Genomic DNA, 25,353 nt, shown 5'->3' with positions numbered 1-25,353 from the left:
AGATATGTCTCAAAGCAGGCAAACTCCCAGCAAGACTTTACATATTGTTCTTGTATAACCTCATCTTCGCTTTAATCCCTGGGTCATAATAAAGTATGGCAGGCTTTCTCTCACAGACCCTCAATGCAGAACTGTTTAGTCTAGAAATAGCTTATGTTCTATCTATTACAGCGCTTATAAAGGGGATTAAATAATTCAGACCCTGCAGTAGTCATTAAAAGTGGCATTTTGTGTAATAGTTGGAGAAACCATTTGTTATGTTAGTTGTATTGAGTTATTTCAAAATGTTGGTTTTTGCAAAAAGCTGAAAGCTTGTAAATGTGGAAACTAAACTTAATTGGCAATGGTGGTTGGATCATTTTGATTGCAACTACATCTTCTAACTTAAAATGCTGTTTTTTTTTTTTTACTTTCCCGTGTTTGCAGTAATAGATTCACCAACAGAACCCGGTGGACATGAAAGAAAATATGAAAATTTAATCCATGCAATGAAATCAGAAGGAAAATTTAATGCATCAGGATTTATAATCCAGGGCTTCTCTGAAATTCCAGAACTCCAAATGCTACTATTTGGGATTTTTCTACTTCTCTATATCATGATTATATGTGGGAACCTGACTATAATTGTTTTAATATGGAAAACCATTCATCTCCATACTCCTATGTATTTCTTTCTGGTAAATCTTTCATTCATTGACATTGCTTCAATCTCGAACATTCTACCAAAATTATTATCTATGCTTTGTATGAAGATAAAGACAATCTCATTTCTAGGTTGTATAACACAAATGTATGTCTTTTTATCTTTGTCTACTACCGAGTTCTTTCTCCTAGCTGCTATGGCATATGATCGCTATGTAGCAATCTGTCATCCTCTCCATTAAGTTGCACTTATAGGTTTAAAACAATGTGCTAGATTCTCATTTGTTTCATGGTTTGGGGGCTTTTTAACCCCTACTGGACATACTGTATTAGTATCAAAGCTGCATTTTTGGTTAAATAACAATATTAACCATTTTTTCTGTGACCTTAACCCATTATTACAAATTGCTTGCACAGACACATCCGTTTTTAACATATTGAACTACGTTGCAGGACCATTAGCAGCAATTGCACCATTTATGCTTACTTTAATATCATATGTATTTATCATCTCCAACATTCTGAAGATAAAATCCACAAAAGGACAACATAAAGCGTTTTCTACCTGCACAGCCCATCTGACTTGTGTCATCATCTTTTATGGGACAATAATCTGCATGTATATGAGACCCAAGTCAACATTTTCACCAAAACTAGATAAGTATTTTTCTCTACTGTATATTGTCTTTGTTCCAATGCTTAACCCTATAATATATAGTCTCAAGAATGAAGATATAAGAAAAGTTCTCATAAAGACAAAGAATATATTAATTTGGCATGCACAGGCCAAATGTCAAATAGTCTTAAAATAATAGTTCACGGGGGGGCGTGGCCTGACTGCCGTCCGAGCTGGAAGCAATTCCTTGAGCTCCGCAGACTCAGTCCCTTCCTAGCGACACTGAAGCAAAAAAAAAGCAGTCATTTGCACTCCAAAGACAGCACTTACCTGTGAGTCGGCAGAGATGACAAAACGGAGGAATTCCAGGCCGCCTCCGCAGAGAGTCTCCGACTTCTTTGCAGCCCGGGGCGCCGCTCGGAGTGAAGCCACAGCTGCTGACGGCCCGCCAGCGCTCCCCGCTCCAGCTACAGAGGACGTTGCCTCGTCTGTCTCATCCCATGTAGAGGAAACCTCTCAGACCGCTAAAGCTGCAGAGGAATACAGCGGAGACTCCCCGACCGGCAGATATTCACAAGTGCCGCTGGCACAACGCCAAAGGAGGGTGAGTGGAGATCTTTATACACACAAAAGCAACTGCGACACAGCTAAAATGGCGCCCACAACAAAAAATTCAAGGGAGACAGTTGCTTCCCCCTCCTCAAGCCCTGAAAAACAGCGGCCAAGAGTGTCTTCCCCCTTACCTCCAGAGGCTAACTTAGCTGCATTAGAAGACCCTATTACAAATCTTCCCTCCACTGACCAACCTGCATCTGAACTCTTTATCAAAAATATGGTTGTAGCGCTGAGGAAAGCTATGCAAATAGATTTTAACAATCTATCATCTTCAGTAAATGCATCCATACAAGAGCTGGGCGACCGTACGGACCATATAGAGCACAAGATGGAGGAATTGATGGCTTCTCATAATAATTTAATTTACTCCCACTACTCCCTAGAAGATGAAGTATCAGCCATTAAAAGCAAACTTGCAGACCTAGAAGACAGGAGTAGGCGCAACAACATAAAATTTCGAGGAATTCCAGAAAATATTACCCAACCCAATCTAAAAGATTTCCTGTCGAAACTTATATGCGCCATTCTTCCAGACATCCCAAAATCTGAACAAGTTATTGACAGAGCTCATAGACTTCCCAAGCCAAATTTTCTCCCGGCGGAAATTCCAAGGGATGTGATACTGAGAGTCCACTTCTTCCACGTGAAAGATGCCTTGATGCAAACAGCATGGAAGTTGGGCACACTGCCAGACCCCTTTTCCAAAATTCAAATGTTTTCGGATCTCTCCCAAGAAACTATTAAAGCAAGGAGAGCCTTTGCCCCTGTAACATCAGCGTTACGCGCAAACAAAATTTTATACAAATGGGGCTATCCAGCAAAACTGATAATCCATAAGGAGGGCTCTATCCACATAATCGCAACCCCCCAAGACGGGAACAAGGTGCTTGCGGCTTGGAATGTCTCCCTCCCAGATGAAGGCCGTATTCTCAGCACAACAAGATCCAACAAAGTTCCCAACTCTTGGTCTCGCCCGGCTCATACTTGAAAGTCGCGACCGGAACTTACAACTCAAATGCCCTCTTACCTCGTACATTTGGAGTGCGATGGCTCTAGTTTGTCCAGACGGAAGGTTGCTTGAAACCAGGCGAACTTTTGCTGTCCCCCACAAGTATGCAGGCAACAAATCCTGCTCTCCTGGATGTATGTGTTACATGTTTTATCTTTTTACATTTTCTCCTTAGGCATCAAGATTCCAAAAATCTACAAGATTCTTCATACGTTGAATATGATGCATCTTTACTTGTATGTATCTTTAACTGTTCATTATTTGTTGTTTGTGCGGTCTCGCCCCATCCCAGGAAAAATAATATTCAAGTAACTCTAGATCATGTTACTTAAACTCACATCACAAAACGCTAGGGGTCTAAACTCGCCCTTTAAGAGAGCTCAAATCTGGAAAGATGCTAGACAAACAGGGGCAGACGTGATCTGTGTCCAGGAGACACATTTTTCTTCTACAGCGTGCCCTAAATTCTCCAATAAAAATTACCCCCAAGTATTCATGTCGTGCGCCCCCAAAAAACGTGCGGGAGTATTAATCGCTTTTAAAACCCATACTAACTTCATACTCAAGGAAAGTCTTAGTGACCCAAAGGGAAGATACCTTGTCTTGGCCGGCACCATTAACCAAATCCCTATTACATTTGCCAACATTTATGCTCCAAATAAGTCCCAAATTTCTTTTTTGAACAAAACTATAAAAAAAATAAAAAAATTACAAACAGGAAAAATAATAATTTGTGGTGATTTTAATATCACACCTGAGAGAGATCTTGACTCCACAAATAGACATAGGTCCTCTCCAATACTTTTCCCTTGGCTCCATAAAGAGGCCCTCTATAACACCTTTAGATGCCTAAATTCTTCTTCCAAAGAATACACATATTTCTCACCCCGCCACAATTCTTTTTCACGTATAGACCTGTTTTTGACAGATAGATGGACCCTTCCCCTAATTAAATCGTCAGAAATTGGGACAGCAATATGGTCCGATCACTCTCCAATATATTTAAAGTTAGAACTGGGACCACCCAGAGTGAACACAAAAATTTGGCGTAATAATGTTTCTTTAATGAAACTCCCCCAAAACAAAAATCTAATATCCGAAGCCCTTAAGGAATATTTTAGATTAAACGCAAACCCTGAAACGAATCCATTTACTCTGTGGAACGCCCACAAGGCGGTAATCAGAGGAACCATGATTAAACTAGATATCCAACATAAAAGAAATAAAAGAAAACAAATGGATGATTTACTGTCACAAATACACACTATAGAACAAAGACTACAAATCTCCCCTCAGACCGCAGATCAATTAGAATTGACAAATCTTAGAAGAAATTTAAGAACAATACTTATAGAAGAATATGACAAAAATATTAACTATATGAAAGCTAACTATTATTCTTCATACAATAAGCCTTCCAAATTAATGTCAAATAAGTTCAAACAAAAAAATATTAAAGCAAAAGTCCCTTTTCTATTCAAACACAACAACCCAAACATTAAGCTTACTCATCCACAAGATATTGCTAATGAATTTAGCTCCTTTTATGCTGAGCTATATAATTTAAAAAATGATCCTGCAACTCCCCAACCAAACTCAACCACCATTAATGAGTTTTTACAGAAAATGTCTCTTCCAAAAATAGACCCATCAAAACACGACCTAGACAATCCCATTTCTATTCGAAGTTGCGACATCCATCAGATTATTAAAGAATTTCAAATCACCAGGCCCTGACGGGCTCACAAATGAATATTATAAAATTTTTGGCCAAACTCTCTCCCCTCACCTCACTAATACCTTTAATGAGGCCATCTCTGCGGGTATCATGTCCTCGGAGATGCTTCAGGCCACTATCATTACAATTCCTAAACCTGGGAAGTCACCAGATAATCCTGTAAATTTCAGGCCGATCTCTTTACTCAACTCAGATACAAAACTTTTCTCAAAAATTTTAGCGACAAGATTACTCCAAATACTCCCAAATATAATTCATAGCGACCAGGTGGATTTCACCAAGGGTAGACAAACATCAGATGGAACGAGAAGAGTACTTAATCTCTTGGCAGGTATGGGGTCGAGTCGAGCGCCTTCTCTCCTCCTTGCCCTGGATGCAGAGAAGGCGTTCGATAGACTCCATTGGGACTTCACATTTGAGGTCCTGGAGAAATTCGGCATAGGGAATAACCTACTAAAAGCAATTAGGGCCCTTTATTCTTCCCCGTCAGCCAGGGTGTTAGTCGATGGAACATTGTCTGATCCTTTCCAGATAACAAACGGCTCAAGACAGGGATGCCCCCTCTCTCCCCTATTATTTATAATGGTGATGGAACCCATGGCCGAATTGATCAGAGCTTCCTCGTATGTTTCCGGTTTTTCATTGGGTGACAGACAGCATAAGATCGGTCTTTATGCCGATGACGTACTGCTAACACTAACTAACCCGCTAACCTCTTTGAGAGCAATACAAGATATTATTAAGGAATTTAGTATGGTATCATATTATAAACTAAATATAAATAAATCCTTAATTCTTGGGATAAATATTTCCCCGTCGTTGAAAGAGGCCATCCAAATTGAATTTAAATTTACATGGACAACAGCGATTCCATATCTGGGGATAATTATATCCCTCCCGCTAGCAGAAATGGTTGCGGTAAATCTAGACCCCCTTCTTGCCTCATTTCAGGAGGAACTGGCCGCTCTCGGAAAACATGAATATTCATGGTTTGGGAGAATTATGCTTTATAAAATGATAATTTTACCCAAACTCTTATACCTCTTTCGGACCTTAGCTATGCCAATACCCCATAATAAAGAGGCGGACTTCCAGAAACAGCTTTTACGTTTTATCTGGAACAATAAAAAACCCAGAGTGGCGTCTTCAATTCTATACTTAAATCGCAAACAGGGTGGGGTGGGAGCCCCGGACCTGTGGGCATACGCTCAAGCCATAAATTTAAATCTAGCTACCCCTTGGGTGTAAAGATCGTACACCCCTCCGTGGCGCCACATGGAAAAATATTTAAATAAGAACAGAGAATTAGAAACATTATTATTAGCAACATCATCTGTTGAGTCGTCCCATCACTCTACTTTATCCATAGATCTTCAAAGTTTATCCCCACCCATGTTGGCAACCTTGCAGGCCTGGAACACATGTAGTCTTAAACTAAAAGCAGATAAAGACAAAAGGGAAGTCAAATTACCTCTGGAAACCCTTACATATTTTATCCCAAACCTGACAGTTTTGAACTGGACCAGGGCGGGGGTGAAGTGGATAGAGGACCTTATGGTGGAGGGGAAGATTACTTCTTTTCAAACTCTAAAAAGCAGATACGGAGTCACTGATAGAGAGGTGTACTCCTACTTCCAAATGCGTTCTCTGTTATCAGTGCCCTTTCCAGATAAGTGCTTCCTACCCAATAAACTAATTGTCCCCCTCTCCAGGGGTAGCTCTCCTAATGCCTCCTTGACAAGGAAGTTTTATAACATTCTCTCAGGGGATCTGGGCACAAAAAAAAAAAAACACCTACTAAATTGGGAATTAGACCTAAAAAAATCATTTTCCGCAGATCAGTGGCTACAATCCTTTACCTGGGCAAACAAATCCACACTATCTGCCAACCTCCTTCAGACCCATTATAAAACACTAACTAGATGGTACTACACGCCTGCTAAGTTGGCTAGATATTTCCCCAGGTCTGACGGGCATTGTTGGAGAAATTGCGGACAGGAGGGCACCCTAGTCCACCTACTTTGGTCCTGTCCACTTATACAGACATTTTGGACAGAAATATTCCACATCAGTCGGAAATTGTCCACTTGTACAATTCCTAAAACCCCGGAATTAGCGTTGCTGTTACTAAACAGCAACGCTATCCCAATTCCAAAAAGGAAACTGATATGTCACCTACTCATGGTTGCTAAACTAGCTACACTTAGAAAATGGAGAGCCGCACTTCCTCCAACTGGGTCTGAGGTTTTTGATATAATGTCGGAACATTGTTCTTACGAAAAGCTATTGGCTCGGTCGGGTGAAAAAATGCCTGGCTTCTTTCACATGTGGAACCCCTGGCTAAAATACGTTTCTTCTACCCCCTAACCGAGATTACTCCCAAAATCTGTATAGATACACAATTTCTTTGGGATGAAAGAGGACCGCACTAAGGTTACAAAGTTTTAATGTTCTTTTGTAAAAAAAAAAAAAATGTTTTCTCATAATCCCAAATGGGGTTTTTCTTTATAATCTCTGTATACCAAAACTACAATTGCTCAGTACTATTGTTATTGTATGATGAAACTCACCGCATCTCTGTTTTCTTTTGCAAATGCGCTGTAACTGTGCAGGACTATTTAATTAATGTGGTGTCTTATATGCAATATTACTTATCTTTGTAAAACCCAATAAAAAATATTTAAGAAAAAAAAAAAATAATAGTTCACCAGTAATATTAATGTTTATTTATCCAAAACTGCAGAAATTTGAAGTTTTAGAGGCAAGTATCTTAGCTGCCAATGTAACATATTGTACAGTAAAATAAAAATAAGAAGCATGAAGGACCATAGAAAAGCATTTGTATAAAGTAATCCTCGAGTTTTGGAACAGTTTTTGGGGCATTTTCTGTAGCTGATCCTCTGCTCTCTTTCTTCCACCAGTTCATGGACTTGTTTTCAGGTGGCCAAGATGCCCACTGCCATTTTCTAACTGTATTATACATACTGTGCATTGCTCAATGATTGGCCAGTGCTGTTCATGTGAGGGAGAAGTCATATGGCATTGATAGGCAAACACTACTATGCACTATAGGTAGTTTGGAAGTTTAAAGATCTTTGAGTTTCAAAGATTGAATGTTTCATTATTATAATTTGGATGACTAAATATAGTTACAAGGAAAAATAAATGAATCTTTTGGACTTACCTGGATTTCTGCACTGATCACTAATAAAATATGGTCAGATTTTTTATCTATTTCACAATTATAGAAAAACACAAACAGCTGTACTGTTCATTTCTTACTTGTATGACATTCATCACTTTTACTGAGCATAATGAGAAGATTTTAATAGTGCAGGGGCAAAATATAATTGAACCCTGTGTTTTAGTGACTTCTCCGAGAATTAATTGGAAAAAAGTATTTCATTTAAGGGGGTAAGATTGGAAGTTTGTGTTTCACATGCGCTTTATTCAGTAACACACACAAAGCCTGGTTATTGTCAAATCTGTTCATCTCCAGAAAGATTTGCTGAGGCCACGAAAACATTGCTAACAACTTAGATGTATATCAATCCACAGTTAAGCAAATTACATTTCTACAGATGGAGAAAATTCAGGACTGCTGTTACTCTCCCTAGGAGTGGGCATCTTGTTAAGATCATTCCAAGAGCAATCCTTAAAGAGGTGAAAATAAACTCAAAGTTGACAGAAGAAGCCCTACAGAAGACTCTGCAAACTGTTAACACCTCTGTTCATATGTCTACTTTGAGAATAACACTACATAACAATGGGGTTCATGGAAGAACACCGCAAACATACCCTTGCTATCAAGAAATATTGCAGACCTTCTCAAGTTTGCCCAGAACCAACTACATTTTCGCCAATGCTTCTGGGAGAAGGTTCTGTAAACAAGTTAGATATAGGTGTATTTTTTCAGTAGAAATTTGCAGTGCTACCTCTCCAAAAAAAAAAGACTGCACACTAGAGATGAGCGAGCATGCTCGTTCGAGCATTAGCATACTCGAGAGTACTCGATACTCGAATGTCACCCTCTCCTCCCCACATGTTTAGCGGCTTTTTTAAACCAATGAACATGCAGGGAAAGCTTTGGCACCTTCTGCTATGACGTGCCAACCCTGTGCACGTCTATACCAGTGATTGGCTGGCCGGAACAGGTGACCTGGGATCATAAAAACTCAGGTCACCTGATGCTCGCCTCACACAGAGGCTGGATTAGCTGAGGGACAGAGCCGCTGTGAATGAGGGAGAGTGATAGTGTAGGTTAGAAGAAGAGTTTAGGTAGTGATCCATTTTAAAAGAACCCAACAGTCCTTTTTAGGACTACAACTCCACTTTTGTCTTAGTTTTTTTTTTGCCATAGTGGACGCAAAAGACCCCAGTGTGTGTCTTGTCGATCAACACTATATAAGCAGACTGTACGCATTTTTCAGGGTCTTATTTTTGCTATAGTATACGCAAAATACCCCAGTGTGTGTTCTGTTGATCCACACTATATAAGCAGACTGTACGCATTTCTTAGGGTCTTTTTTGTTTTGCTATACTGTATGCAAAAGACCCCAGTGTGTGTCCTGTCGATCCACATTATATAAGCAGACTGTACGCATTTCTCAGGGTCTTTTTTTTGCTATAGTGTATGCAAAATTCCCCAGTGTGTTTCCCGTTGATCCACACTATATAAGCAGACTGTACACATTTCTTAGGGTCTTTTTCTCGCTATAGTTTACGCAAAATACCCCAGTGTGTGTCCTGTCGATCCACACTATATAAGCAGACTGCACGCATTTCTAAGGGTCTTTTTTTTGCTATAGTGTACGCAAAACACCCCAGTGTGTGTCCTGTTCATCCATTCTATATAAGCAGACTGTACGCATTTCTCAGGGTCTTTTTTTTTGCTATAGTGTAGGCAAAATACCCCAGTGTGTGTCCTGTTGATCCATACTATATAATGAGACTGTAGACATTTTTCACTCTCTATTTTTTGCTATAGTGTACACAAAATACCTTGCAGTTTGCATAACATTTTGACGCAGTGCATTATACAACATGATCAAGACTAGGGGTAAGGGTCGAGGACGAGGACGTGGACGTGGACATAGGCGTCCGAATGAGGGTGTGGGCAGAGGCCGAGGTTCTGGGCAGGGTGAAACAGTGCCTGCTGCTGAGGGAGAAGTATCTACGCTCCCTAGCTTCATCTCACAGTTTGCCGGTCTGCGTGGTACACCATTTCTAAAACCACAACAGTGCGATCAAGTGATCACGTGGATAGCGGATAATGCATCCAGTAATGTATCCCCCACCCAGTCTTCCACACAGTCCACTAACACTAGCCAAGGAACTGGACCTCTGAATCCTCACTCTGATCCTCCTTCCTCCCAGCTTGGTCACTCCAGGAAAACGAGAGATTCAGAACAGGCATACTCACAGGGACTGTTCTCACGTCCCTTCCCTGAGTGGCAAACAATGGTTCATGAGCCACCTGAGACGTTTGTTGTGACCGATGCCTGAAATTTGGACCTTTCACTGTCTCAGGGTGATGAGGGTGGGGACTTCCAATTAGGGTCTCAAGAGGTATTTGTTGATAATGATGATGAAGATGAGACACAGTTGTCTGTCAGTGAGGTTGTTGTTAGGGCAGTAAGTCTGAGGAAGGAGAAGACTGAGGATTCAGAGGAAGAGCTGGTGGATGACGAGGTGACTGACCTGACCTGGGTTGGTAAGCCTACTGAAGACAGCGCTTCAGAGGGTGAGGCAAGTGCAGCACCAGAACAGGTTGGAAGAGGAAGTGGGGTGGCCAGAGGGAGAAGCAGGGCCAAAGCAAGTAATCCCCCTACTTTTGCCCACAGCACCTCCTCGCGGCAAGCTCCCGTGCAGAGGGCTAGGTGTTCGAAGGTCGGGAGGTTTTTTAATGAGAGCGCGGACGACCAACGAACAGTGGTGTGCAACCTGTGCTGCACCAAGATCAGCAGGGGAGCCACCACTATGAGCATGACCACCACTAGCATGCGCAGGCATATGATAGCTAAGCACCAGACGAGGTGGAACGAAGGCCATTCACCGCCGGCGGGTCACATCACTGCCTCTTCCCCCGTGTTACATGCTGCCACTGAGATGTAATCCCCCTCCAAGGATGCAGGCACCAGAGTCTCCCGCCCTGCATCCACCCCCTCGGCTGCACGGTCCTCCACTGCCTCCACCAATGTGTCACAGCGCAGCGTTCAGCTGCCCATAACAGAAGCATTAGAGAGCAAGCACAAATATGCAGCCACTTACCCGCATGCGCAATCGCTAAATGTGCATATCAGCAAACTGCTGAGCCTGGAGATGCTGCCATACAGGCTGGTAGAAAGTAAGGCTTTCTGCAACCTCATGGCGGCAGACGTCCCACGCTACTCGGCCCCCAGTCGCCACTATTTTTTCATTGTGCCGCCCCACCCTACACCAGCACGTGTCACGGAATATCAACCGTGCCCTCAGCAACGCGGTTACTGGGAAGGTCCACTTAACCACCGACACGTGGACAAGTGCTGGAGGGGAAGGGACACTACATTTCCCTCACGGCACATTGGGTTAACCTGGTGGAGGCTGAGACAGAGTCTGACCTTGGGTCCGCTCACGTGCTACCCACACCGAGGATTGTGGGTCCTACCTCGGTCATGGTTTTGTAGTGGAAACCCAATATATCTATATTTTGGGCCTATACTGTGGACCTTTGTAGTGGACAATGAACCTGTTTTTATTCTGTATACTAAATGCCAGTACTTTTCCATTACTGATACAAATATAGATATGCCTTTTTTCATGTATCCAATGTATCTACTTCCCTTAATGAAACTTCTGTTCTCAAAACGCTGACAAGATAATATATAGTATAAACACGTTACATTTTCCATCTGTTTTGTAATTTTAGAAGAAGTAGAAATCAGACATAGATAACCGCAGTCTGAAAACAGCTACCGCAATTATAACCCAAGCAGTTTTACTGGAAACTTATGCAAATAACATGGGAGGTTTGTGCAATTACTAATTCATGATGTACTACCCAATCACAGCGGAGGAACCACACGTGGGTCCAAGACAACCCACTCATCTCATCCACCACCTGATGGCCATTCACAGATGACCAGAGGATGGAAGAATTGCAAGATGCTTATCCAATAATTAAACAATACGTTGTATCTATGTAATCCTTGACCTGCCCAGATGGGCAGATATGTTAAACTCTTTTAAAAGAGGCTGTGCGTCCAACAATAAAGCAGAATTGAAGAAGCTTATACATGCTGAACCTGTGTCAATGTGAAAACTTCTTATGCGCATAATCAATTCAGAATTAATATGGAAGGGTGTAAACATTCCTAATTGAGTAAGTCGTTGGACACAAAGTAAATCCACGACAGTTTCTCCGGCTTATTATGCCACCTCTTCCAACCCCACCACCTCCTCCTCCTCCACCTCTCAATTACCATCTGTGAGCACGTCTCCTTCAGTCAGTAGAGCAAGACATTGCAGCACTGCCGTGGGGAAGCGTCAACAGGCCGTGCTGAAACTCCTGAGCTTAGGTGACAAGAGGCACACCGCCCAAGAGCTGGTACAGGGTTTGACAGAGCAGACAGATCTGTGGCTTTCGCCAAAGAACCTCCAACCAGGCATGGTCGTGTGTGACAATGGGCGTAACCTGGTGGCGGCTCTGCAGCTTGGTAGATTTACACATGTGCCATGCCTGGCCCACATGTTCAATATGGTGGTTCAGCGCTTTCTTTCAAAACTACCCCAATTTGTCTGAGCTACTCAGCAAGGTGTGTTGCATGTGCGCACATTTCAGAAAGTCAACCACAGATGCTGCCACCCTCAGGACACTGCAACAGTGCTTCCAGCTACCAGTGCACCGACTGTTGTGTGACGTGGAATTCAACTTTGCACATGTTGTCCAGGGTTTATGAGCAGCGTAGAGCCATTGTTGAATACCAGCTTCAACATGCGCATCCGAGTTGTAGTCAGCCTCCGCACTTCTTCACAGAGGAGTGGGCATGGATGTCTGACATCTGTCAGGTGTTAGGAAACTTTGAGGAGTCAACACAAATGGTGAGCTGCGATGCCGCCATTATTAGCGTAACCATTCCGCTGCTTTGTCTGCTGAGAAGGGTGCTGCTAAGCATTAAGGCCCACACTTTGCGGATAGAACAGGAGATGGGGGATGACAATACGCTGCTTTATAGCCAGACCACCCTCAGGTCTGTTTCTTAGCGTGTATTGGAGGAGGGGGAAGAGACTGCTGCCCACACTGCAGAGGGTACCCATGCTATTTCCTTCACATCTGTTCAGCATGTATGGGCTGAAGAGGAGGAGGAGGAGTCTGAGAGTCTTCCTCCTAGTAAGGACAGCGATGTGTTGCATACTGGGACTCTGGCACACATGGCTGACTTCATGTTAAGCTACCTTTCCCATGATCCTCGCGTTAGACGCATTCTGGCCAACACGGATTACTGGGTGTTCACCCTTCTCAACCCACGGTATAAGAAGAACCTTTCCACTCTCATTTCCGAAGAGGAAAGAAGTACAAGAGTGATGTACTACCACAAGGCCCTGGTGGAAAAGCTGATACTAAACTTCCCATCTGACAACGCTAGCGGTAGAGGACGTAGTTCAGTTTGCCAACTAGCATGGGAGATGAGGGGAACAGGCAGCATGTCCAGCGCAGGCAGGGGAACACTCACCAAGGCCTTTGCCAGTTTTATGGCACCCCAGCCAGACTGTGTCACCACTCCCCAGTCTAGGCTAAGTAGGAGGGACAGTGTAAAAAGATGGTGAGGGAGTACATAGCCAATCGTACCAACGTCCTCCATGATCCCTCTGCTCCATACAACTATTGGGTGTCAAAGCTGGACACGTGGCACGAACTTGCACTGTACGCCTTGGAGGTGCTAGCCTGCCCTGCCGCTAGCGTGTTATCAGAGAGGGTGTTTAGTGCTGCTGGGGGGATTATCATGGATAAGCGTACCCGCCTGTCAACTGACAGCACCAACAGGCTTACACTTATTAAGATGAACAAAGCCTGGATTTCCCCAGACTTCTCTTCTCCACCGGTGGAAAGCAGATTAACATAAAGTATCTTTAAGCTGGAACTGGAGAACCATGCACTTTCTATCACCCTAAAAAAGGGTAGAAGTAGCTTGGTCTATCCTTCTCTGATCTTCCTCCTCCTCCTAAACCAGCATGTCAGCATGCTGAAGAGCCAATTCTTCAAAGGGCCAAAAGGCTTGGTAAAAACTATTTTTTTCGGAGGGCTGCCTCCAGGCTCTGTCAAAACTATTTTTTCTAAGGGGCCGCCTCCAGGTTCTCGCCCCCAATTTTAAAGAAGTTCACCACTAGAGTTCAGCAAACGTGCTGATTCCAGCTTCATACGCCCACAGAGTCCACAAATGTATCCCAGCGTGGATTGTGGAGATGTGCAGAAGTACTGGCATCTGAGTCCCCTTTATGCCCACGTTTGTGGCTCATGAAATTTTGTGATGGAGGTGTCATGGGATTGGAATTATGATCATACGTTAATTTATCAGCAATTCTCATCAGCATTGTGGGCTATCGCCCACAATTTCAAAGAGGGTCACTGCCAGGTCCTGCCAACCCTCTGCAGTGTGTGTCTCCTATTCCTCACCATGCAATACGCACTTATAAATAGACATGAGGGTGGTGTGGCTATCAAGCGACTGTGTGGTATGAGGACAGCTGAACGCTGCGCTGGGAAAAATTTCAGTATGCTGTGGCCTACTGAGTAGGCGAGGGGGTCTGGGATGGGGACAGCTGGACGCTGCGCTGGGAAACATTTCAGTACGCTGTGGACGCAGGCTTGTGCCTATGTCCTGGGGGAATGGGACAGCAATGCCAGAATGTAACACAGGAGAAGAGGCAGTGGTGTCACCCACAGGCAGTGATTGGCCTTCGTTCCACCTAATGTAGTTCTTAGCTAAGATGTGCCAGTGTGTGTGCTTTGCTGATTATGATCTGGCCCAACTAAATTGTTAGGGGGGTGACCACGAGGCTCTTGCCCACAATTTGGCTAATTAGTGCGACCTGGGAGCCTCAGATCCATCCATGCATGCTGCCCCTGCTGTTCCATTTCTGTGGTGTTTCCATTACTTTCTGATCTTTTCAGGTGAATCACACACCCTCCCCTATGCAAGGCATGGGTTACCTTGAAAAATGCTCGACTCTCCCATTGACTTCAATGGGGTTTGTTACTCAAAATGAGCTCTCGAGCATTACGAAAAGCTCAGCTCGAATAACGAGCACCCAAGCATTTAGGTGCTCACTCATCTCTAGTTATTATGTATCCCAGAAATATGATCTCTTAAACGGAAAAAACAAAATTTTCCTTTTTCGCAAACAAGTTATTATTGCATAATGGTTGCAGGACCTGACGAACATGAGAAACATATGACACAAAATCTAACGAAAATATAAGAATATCGGTGAGATATACCAGAACGAAGCGGACGATAAATTCATAGAGGACCTCATTAATAAAGGACAGGAAAACTGCAGGAGCATTTGTTAAACCAAACGACATCACCAAGTTCTCATAATGCCCTTCAGAGGTGTTAAAGGAGGTTTTCCATTTGTCCAAATCAAATTATATGCCCCTCGTAGATCTAACTCTGAAAACCAGTTACCCCATTCAACTGTGCAAACAGATCCGGAATGAGAGGCAATGGGTACGGATTATTCTTGGTGATCTTGTTTAATTCTATGAAACCAAGACAGCGCCACAAACCCCCATCTTTTTGCTTGACAAAAAAAACATGGCGGCCAGTGGCAAATTTGAGAGACACATATGTGTTTTTTTTTTCTCAAACTGTCCCAGACATAAACCTTTAGAGACTGTCTCTCAGGTGCAGCTATGTTCTACTGTACATACGGCTTTTTGGCAGATTAAAATCTAGGATGTTTGATAGAACAATCTCCCTCTCTGTGAAGTGGTAATTTTTCTGCCCCCCTCCTGCACAAAGAAATCAGAGAAATATTTAAGCAAATCATCCCCTTGCACAGAAAACACCATTACAAATATACAACAAATATTACAGTAAGGGCTCCATTTAGAAATGTCTCCCTTCTCCCAATCCACGACAGGATTATGAAAACGCAACCAAGGCGAACCTAAGACTACTTGCATTGGGAGGGATTCCATGATATAAAGCGTGATAGTCAGGGGGCATGGCCTGACTGCAGACAGAGACTGACATCTCACATTGAGCTCAGCTCAGATTCAGCCATCAAACCTGCTCAAAACAAGCACCAGCAGCACACTAATCTACCTGAGTAGCTAAGTATCCAGTGCCTGAGTATGTCGAAGTGGAGGACCTCCAAGACACTATTACAAAAATGGTGAACAGGCTGCAGGGTCCCGCAGGCATCCATCCCCCTTCAGATCTACCACGAGTAAAAAAGCGGAGCAGACCACTAACAGACTACCTGTCAGTGCTGCCAACACTGCCATGCACTTCAGACTGCTACGGGGAGAACTGTCAGAGGATTCCTCTCAAGACGGGGTGAGTAAGATTGACGGAGTGACCCACACTAGCCCTGCAGTAAAACAAGATGATGCCTGAGTGCTCACACTCTCTCGGTGCTCCCGCAATTTTATTCAAGATAAATCAATTGACTCCACAGATAGTCCCAGAACTTCACCAAAACTTCATCCTTGGCTCCACAAAGATGCCTTGTGCGACACTTTTATGTTTCAAAGAGTTTTATTGAAATTGAATTTAGGGTTGGCAATAGAGATGAGCGAATGTACTCGTCCGAGCTTGATACTCGTTCGAGTATTAGCGTGTTCGAGATGCTCGTTATTCGAAACGAGCACCACGCAATGTTTGAGTTACTTTCACTTTCATCTCTGAGATGTTAGCGCGCTTTTCTGGCCAATAGAAAGACAGGGAAGGCATTACAACTTCCCCCTGCGACGTTCAAGCCCTATACCACCCCCCTGCAGTGAGTGGCTGGCGAGATCAGGTGTCACCCGAGTATATAAATCGGCCCCTCCCGCGGCTCGCCACAGATGCGTTCTGACAGAGATCAGGGAAAGTGCTGTCTTGCTGCAGTTGCTATAGGGAGAGTGTTAGGAGTATTTTAGGCTTCAAGAACCCCAACGGTCCTTCTTAGGGCCACATCTAACCGTGTGCAGTAGTTTGGAGGTTGCTTTTTGCAGTGTTTCACTTTTTTTTTTTTTTGTATATCGGCCGTGCAGAGCATTGCGCCCTGCAGTAATTATACATAGTTCAGGGCCAGTAGTGGTGGTGAGGCAGGGACAAGAGACATATTTATTGAATATAGGCAGTGGGCCTTTCCAAAAACATTTGGGAAAAAAAATCTATTTGGGCTGCCTGTGACTGTCCTCAGTGTACTGGGTCTGTGCTGGGAGTAGTTGTCCTAATTCATACACAGCCAGCTAAGTGTTACAGCAGGCTTGCGCAAAATTATTTCCTGGCTTTGTGTTGGCTGTTACATCACCGCTGTATTCCAGTCCACAGTGCAACAGTCTGCAGTTATTTTACATACTCCAGGGCCAGTAGTGGTGTCACAGAGAGAGAAGACATATACAGTGTATATAGGCAGTGGGCCTTTCCAAAAACATTTGGGAAAAAAAATCTATTTGGGCTGCCTGTGACCGTCCTCAGTGTACTGCGTCTGTGCTGGGGGTAGTTGTCCTAATTCATACGCAGCCAGCTAAGTGTTACAGCAGGCTTGCGCAAAATTATTTCCTGGCTCTGTGTTGGCTGTTACATCACCGCTGTATTCCAGTCCACAGTGCAACAGTCTGCAGTTATTTTACATACTCCAGGGCCAGTAGTGGTGTCGCAGAGAGAGAAGACATATACAGTGTATATAGGCAGTGGGCCTTTCCAAAAACATTTGGGAAAAAAAATCTATTTGGGCTGCCTGTGACTGGCGTCCCCACATTCATCTCACAATTAATGGGTCCACGCGGTAGATCTTCATTAGAAAATGAGCAGTGTGAGCAGGTCCTGTTGTGGATGGCAGAAAGTGCATCCAGCAATCTATCGAACACCCAGAGTTCTGCGCCGTCCACTGCTGCAACTCTGAATCCTCTGGCTGCTGCTCCTCCTTCCTCCCAGCCTCCTCACTCCATTACAATGACACATTCTGGGGAGCAGGCAGACTCCCAAGAATTGTTCCCGGGCCCCTGCCCAGAATGGGCAGCAAGGGTTCCGAATCCTCTCCCACTGGAGGAGTTTGTCGTGACCGATGCCCAACCTTTGGAAAGTTCCCGGGGTCCGAGGAATGAGGCTGGGGACTTCCGGCAACTGTCTCAAGACCTTTCAGTGGGTGAGGAGGACGATGACGATGAGACACAGTTGTCTATCAGTGAGGTAGTAGTAAGGGCAGTAAGTCCGAGGGAGGAGCACACAGAGGATTCGGAGGAAGAGCAGCAGGACGATGAGGTGACTGACCCCATCTGGTTTGCTAGGCCTACTGAGGACAGGTCTTCAGAGGGGGAGGCAAGGGCAGCAGCAGGGCAGGTTGCAAGAGGCAGTGCGGTGTCAAGGGGTAGAGGCACCGAATAATCCACCAACTGTTTCCCAAAGCGCCCCCTCGCGCCATGCCACCCTGCAGAGGCCGAGGTGCTCAAAGGTCTGGCAGTTTTTCACTGAGAGTGCAGACGACCGACGAACAGTGGTGTGCAACCTGTGTCGCGCCAAGATCAGCCGGAGAGCCACCACCACCAGCCTCACCACCACCAGCATGCGCAGACATATGATGGCCAAGCACCCCACAAGGTGGGACGAAGGCCGTTCACCGCCTCCGGTTTGCACCGCTGCCTCTCCCCCTGTGCCCCAACCTGCCACTGAGATCCAACCCCCCTCTCAGGACACAGGCACTACCGTCTCCTGGAGTGCACCCACACCCTCACCTCCGCTGTCCTCGGCCCCATCCACCAATGTCTGTCAGCGCACCGTCCAGCCGTCGCTAGCACAAGTGTTGGAGCGCAAGCACAAGTACGCCGCCATGCACCCGCACGCTCAAGCGTTAAACATGCACATAGCCAAATTTATCAGCCTGGAGATGCTGCCGTATAGGCTTGTGGAAACGGAGGCTTTCAAAAGTATGATGGCGGCGGCGGCGGCCCCGCGCTACTCAGTTCCCAGTCGCCACTACTTTTCCCGATGTGCCGTCCCAGCCCTGCACAACCACGTCTCCCGCAACATTGTACGCTACCTCACCAACGCGGTTACTGCCAAGGTCCACTTAACAACAGACACGTGGACAAGCACAGGCGGGCAGGGCCACTATATCTCCCTGACGGCACATTGGGTGAATTTAGTGGAGGCTAGGACAGAGTCAGAGCCTGGGACCGCTCACGTCCTACCCACCCCCAGAATTGCGGGCCCCAGCTCGGTGGTGGTATCTGCGGCGGTGTATGCTTCCTCCACTAAACCACCCTCCTCCTCCTCCGCAACCTCTGTCTCGCAATCAAGATGTGTCAGCAGCAGCACGTCGGCAGCAGTCGGTGTCGCGCGGCGTGGCAGCACAGCGGTGGGCAAGCATCAGCAGGCCGTGCTGAAACTATTCAGCTTAGGAGATAAGAGGCACACGGCCCACGAACTGCTGCAGGGTCTGACAGAGCAGACCGACCGCTGGCTTGCGCCGCTGGGCCTCCAACTGGGCATGGTCGTGTGTGACAACGGCCGTAACCTGGTGGCGGCTCTGCAGCTCGGCAGCCTCACGCACGTGCCATGCCTGGCCCACGTCTTTAATTTGGTGGTTCAACGCTTTCTGAAAAGCTACCCATGCTTGTCAGACCTGCTCGGAAAGGTGCGCCGGCTCTGCGCACATTTCCGCAAGTCCCACACGGACGCTGCCACCCTGCGCACCCTGCAACATCGGTTTCATCTGCCAGTGCACCGACTGCTGTGCGACGTGCCCACACGGTGGAACTCTACGCTCCACATGTTGGCCAGGCTCTATGAGCAGCGTAGAGCTATAGTGGAATACCAACTCCAACATGGGCGGCGCAGTGGGAGTCAGCCTCCTCAATTCTTTACAGAAGAGTGGGCCTGGTTGGCAGACATCTGCCAGGTCCTTGGAAACTTTGAGGAGTCTACCCAGATGATGAGCGGTGATGCTGCAATCATTAGCGTCACCATTCCTCTGCTATGCCTCTTGAGAAGTTCCCTGCAAAGCATAAAGGCAGACGCTTTGCGCTCGAAAACAGAGGCGGGGGAAGACAGTATGTCGCTGGATAGTCAGAGCACCCTCCTGTCTATATCTCAGCGCGTTGAGAAGGAGGAGGAGCATGAGGAGGATGAGGAGGAGGGGGAAGAGACAGCTTGGCCCACTGCTGAGGGTACCCATGCTGCTTGCCTGTCATCCTTTCAGCGTGTATGGCCTGAGGAGGAGGAGGATCCTGAAAGTGATCTTCCTAGTGAGGACAGCCATGTGTTGCGTACAGGTACCCTGGCACACATGGCTGACTTCATGTTAGGATGCCTTTCTCGTGACCCTCGCGTTACACGCATACTGGCCACTACGGATTACTGGGTGTACACACTGCTCGACCCACGGTATAAGGAGAACCTTTCCCCTCTCATACCCGAAGAGGAAAGGGGTTCGAGAGTGATGCTATACCACAGGACCCTGGCGGACAAACTGATGGTAAAATTCCCATCCGACAGCGCTAGTGGCCGAAGGCGCAGTTCCGAGGGCCAGGTAGCAAGGGAGGCGCAGAGATCAGGCAGCATGTACAGCACAGGCAGGGGAACACTCTCTAAGGCCTTTGACAGCTTTCTGGCTCCCCAGCAAGACTGTGTCACCGCTCCCCAGTCAAGGCTGAGTCAGCGGGAGCACTGTAAAGGGATGGTGAGGGAGTACGTAGCCGCCTGCACGACCGTCCTCCGTGACGCCTCTGCCCCCTACAACTACTGGGTGTCGAAGCTGGACACGTGGCCTGAACTCGCGCTGTATGCCCTGGAGGTGCTTGCTTGTCCTGCGGCTAGCGTCTTGTCAGAGAAGGTGTTTAGTGCGGCTGGGGGAATCATCACAGATAAGCGTACCTGCCTGTCAACCGACAGTGCCGACAGGCTTACACTCATCAAGATTAACAAAGCCTGGATTTCCCCAGACTTCTCTTCTCCACCAGCGGACAGCAGCGATACCTAAACAATACGTAGGCTGCACCCGCAGATGGAAGCAATGTTCTCTATCACCATCAAAAACGTGGACCTTTTAGATTCATCAATCTGTGTATAATATTCATCCTCCTCCTCCTGCTCCTCCTCCTGAAACCTCACGTAATCACGTTGGTTGGGCATGGGCAATTTTTCTGACGTACATTAGTACTGTTGGTACACCAATTTTTTGGGGCCCTCGCCTACAGTGTAATCCAATTAATTTTTTGCCCACCTGCATTAAAGCTGATGTTACATCAGCTGTGTTGGGCACTGCAATGGGATAAATTTATGTACCGCCGGTGGGTTCCAGGGAGCCTCCAATGCTGTGGGTCCACAGGGAGTTGTAACTGCATGTGTCTACTTCTAAAGAACCCCAGTCTGACTGGGGCATGCAGTGTGGGCCGAAGCCCACCTGCATTTAATCGGACGTTACCTCAGCTGTGATGGGCACTGCAATGGGATACATTTATGTACAGCCGGTGGGTTCCAGGGAGCCACCCATGCTGTGGGTGCACACGGAATTCCCATTGCAGAGTTGTACCTGCCTGTGACTATTTCTCAAAAACCGCGGTCTGACACCTTGACAGAATGAATAGTGTGTGGCACATAGGTTCCCCATTGCTATGCCCACGTGTGCAGCTCCTGATGGAGGTGGCACAGGATTGGATTTCTCATTGCTTCTGTACAGCATTGTGGGCTATTGCCCCGCCCCTTTTAAAGAGGGTCGCTGCCTAGCCGTGCCAACCCTCTGCAGTGTGTGCCTGCGGTTCCTCCTCATGGCAGACGCACTTATAAATAGACATGAGGGTGGTGTGGCTATGAGACCAGCGTGTGGCATGAGTGCAGCTGAAGGCTGCGAAGGGACACTTTAGTGTGCGCTGTGGACACTGCGTCGTGCGGGGGGGGGGGGGGGTTGGGCAGCATGTAACCCAGGAGAAGTGGCAGCGGAGTGTCATGCAGGCAGTGATTGTGCTTTGTTGGAGGTGGTGTGGTGCTTAGCTAAGGTATGCATTGCTAATGAGCGCTTTTCAGAAGTAAAAGTTGTTGGGAGGGGGGGGGGGCCCACTCTTGCCGCTATTGTGGCTTAATAGTGGGACCTGGGAACTTGAGATGCAGCCCAACATGTAGCCCCTCGCCTGCCCTATCCGTTGCTGTGTCGTTCATATCACTTTCTTGAGTTGCCCAGATTTTCACAAATGAAAACCTTAGCGAGCATCGGCGATATACAAAAATCCTCGGGTTGCCCATTGACTTCAATGGGGTTCGTTACTCAAAACGAACCCTCGAGCATCGCGATAATTTCGTCCCGAGTAACGAGCACCCGAGCATTTTGGTGCTCGCTCATCTCTAGTTGGCAACACTCTGCCTCACAGTCCCCGCGCAGGGGGCGACATTCAATATTATAGAACAGAGTATCGTTAGAATTAAAGGGGTTGTCTCGCGAAATCAAGTGGGGTTATACACTTCTGTATGGCCATATTAATGCACTTTGTAATATACATCGTGCATTAAATATGAGCCATACAGAAGTTATTCACTTACCTGCTCCGTTGCTAGCGTCCCCGTTGCCATGGTTCCGTCTAATTTCGGTGTCTTCTTGCTTTTTTAGACGCGCTGGCGCTGTGCGGTCTTCTCCCTTCGGCTTGGCTCGCTAGCATCGGCGTTTTGGCTCCGCCCCCGTGTTCGCGTCATCGCGTAGCTCCGCCCCGTCACGTGCCGATTCCAGCCAATCAGGAGGCTGGAACCGGCACACGTCATGGGGCGGAGCTACGCGATGACGCGTAGAAGGGGGCGGAGCCAAAACGCCGATGCTACCGAGCAGAGCCGAAGGGAGAAGACCGCACAGCGCAAGCGCGTCTAAAAAAGCAAGAAGACACCGAAATTAGACGGAACCATGGCGACGGGGACGCTAGCAACGGAGCAGGTAAGTGAATAACTTCTGTATGGCTAATATTTAATGCACGATGTATATTACAAAGTGCATTAATATGGCCATACAGAAGTGTATGACCCCACTTGATTTCATGAGACAACCCCTTTAAACTAATTTGTTAGTCTTAATAGAACGGGAGATGGGGTATAGGAGGAGGGAAGAGGGAAGTTGTTATAGTGGGCTGGGTGACACTTGGGAGACATGGGGGAAAGGGGGGGGTTAAGTGGAGAGGAAGGAAATAAAGGGGTAAAAATATCAAGAACATTAACAATGGACAGGGTACATTCTCCATAAGTAAATTTCGGTTTGTCAGCATCTCATCTTATTTCTCACCCGTGTGGGGGGACCATATCTCACCCTTTTTCTCTTTAATGTGCATGTGAATGTAGGGTTGTTTTAGTGGTTGCTTTATTATTATCCTTTTTGTGTGTGTGTGTGTGTGTTATTGCGGGGGATTCTGCCTATAGTCTCATAATATAATTTAAGTTTGGTGCATTGGTGTGGGATATCCAGGGGTTCCATACCCTTTCAAAAAGCGGGACAGTGTCTTGTCGTATGGCTATGAGTTTTTCATTTATCATGGTTTTATTGATGCGAGCTACTAGAGGCTCGTATGGGAGCGTTGGTTTACGCCACTGTTGAGCAATCAATATTCGGGCTGACATCGTGATGTGTTGCAGTAGTTTAAAGGGAGCGTTGCGCATTCCCTTGGGTTTGTCTCCCAGGAGTAGCACGAAGGGGTTGTGTCTGAGAGTTGTCCCATTTACTGTAGCTATAAGGTGGGAGACCCTTTTCCAGTAGGTCTGCACCACCGGACATGTCCACCAAGTGTGGAGTTGAGAACCCCCTTCGTTGCATCCCCGGAAGCAAGTATTTGGTGTTTCTGGGTAGATTGCATTTAATCTCTCTGGGACCAAATATGTCCTATGCAGGACCCTGATTGATGTTTCTGTCAAGGCTACTTGCCAGCTGTTTTTGCTTATATTTTTGCAGCAGTGATGCCATCGCTCTAGTGTTAAAGACGCTTTTAAGTCTGATGACCATTGTATCATGAAGGGGTGTTTGGAGTCTTGTAGGGTCTTGTTAAGCATATTATAGAACTGCGAGAGAGTCCCTGGGTGTGTAGGGCGGAATTTGCATATGGCTTCCATCGGGGACATTTTGGTTTTGGCTGAGGGAGGGAGTATGGAGGCCCAGAAGTGGAATATTTGTAGCTTCCTCCACCATTCCTGTGGTGGTGGCCTATGTTGGCTGGTAAAGGTCTGTATTGAGGTCAGTTTATCGTGTATGAGAAAATCATACAGGGATGTTAGGTTTTTTGTTTTCCACCATGTGAATTGCGATACTTCCAAACCCGGCGGAAATTCCGGGTTGAGTAGTAGTGGGGTAAGTGGAGATGGCATATTTGAGGGATTCAGTTTGAATCTGGTTTGTCTCCATAGTAAGATGAAGAAAAAAGTGAACGGGGCATGTGTTCTAAAGCCTGGCGGGAGAGGGGTCTTAGTCCAAAGCAGTACTGGCCATGTGTGCGGGGAGAATTGTGATTCTTCTATGGCGGTCCACAGTGGGGCCTGGCGTCTTGCATATATAGGTGTAATCTGTGCTAAATGAGCGGTTTTATAGTATTTAAGGATGCAGGGTACCGACAGGCCTCCGTATTTTTTGTGTAGACACATTATAGGTTTCGAAATTCTGGGGCGTTTGTTTGCCCATATGAAGGTGGATATTTTTTTTTGGAACGCGTTAAGGATTAAGGTCGGGACTGGAATGGGGAGGGTCCTGAATAGCTAGAGTAATTTGGGTAATAGGGTCATTTTAATGCTGTGTATACGGCTGATCCATGAGAGATAAGGGGAATCCCATCTCCCCAGGTCAAGTTCTAATTGGCGAAATAGTGGGTCATAGTTGTGCTTGTATAAGGAGTTTAGTGTATTAGTGAGTTTTATCCCCAGATATGGGAGATAGTGGCGTTGCGTTTTAAATTGGAAGTTGGTTTCTATTAGTTTTTGTGTATTGATGGGGGTGTTGAAGTGGAGGATTTCCGATTTTGTCTGATTGATTTTGAGTCCGGAGATATGGCTACATTTTTTGAGTAGTTTTAGCAGGTTGGGGAGGGATATTAGTGGGTTGGTAATTGCTAGTAGGAGGTCGTCGGCAAATAGACTCAGCTTGTTGTTAGTGGTGTCTACTTGTAGTCCTGTGATGTTCGGGTTCTCTCGTATAGCGATTGCTAATGGTTCCATTGCTAGCGCAAATAATGCAGGTGAGAGAGGGCATCCTTGTCGGGTGCCTCTCAGGATTTGTATTGGGGTGGGCTGGGTTGACGGGATTTTGAGGTAGGCAGTGGGTTTAGAATAGAGTGCTGATATGATTTTTAAGAATGGGCCCGTAAATCCCATTTTATTGAGGACTGATTGAAGGTAGGACCATGACAGGGAGTCAAAGGCTTTCTCTATGTCTAGCGCTATTACCGACATAGGGGTTTTGGTGTAATTTGCGTTGTGGATAAGGTTGAGGATTTTCCTTACATTATCGGGGGCCTGTCTTCCCGGGATGAAGCCCACCTGATCCCGGTGGATTAATGAGGGAAGAAGTCTGTTTACCCTGCTCGCTATG

General features: G+C 46.0%; 1 pseudogene; it reads left to right on the top strand.

Moving 5' to 3' along the window:
• Positions 1-488: 488 nt before the first annotated feature.
• On the top strand, positions 489-1,454 carry LOC136626646 (olfactory receptor 6B9-like; annotated as a pseudogene).
• The last annotated feature ends 23,899 nt before the right edge of the window (positions 1,455-25,353 follow it).

This window comes from Eleutherodactylus coqui, chromosome 4, assembly GCF_035609145.1.
Source record: "Eleutherodactylus coqui strain aEleCoq1 chromosome 4, aEleCoq1.hap1, whole genome shotgun sequence".
Lineage (NCBI taxonomy): Eukaryota > Metazoa > Chordata > Amphibia > Anura > Eleutherodactylidae > Eleutherodactylus > Eleutherodactylus coqui.
This window is presented reverse-complemented; position numbering and strand designations above follow the sequence as displayed.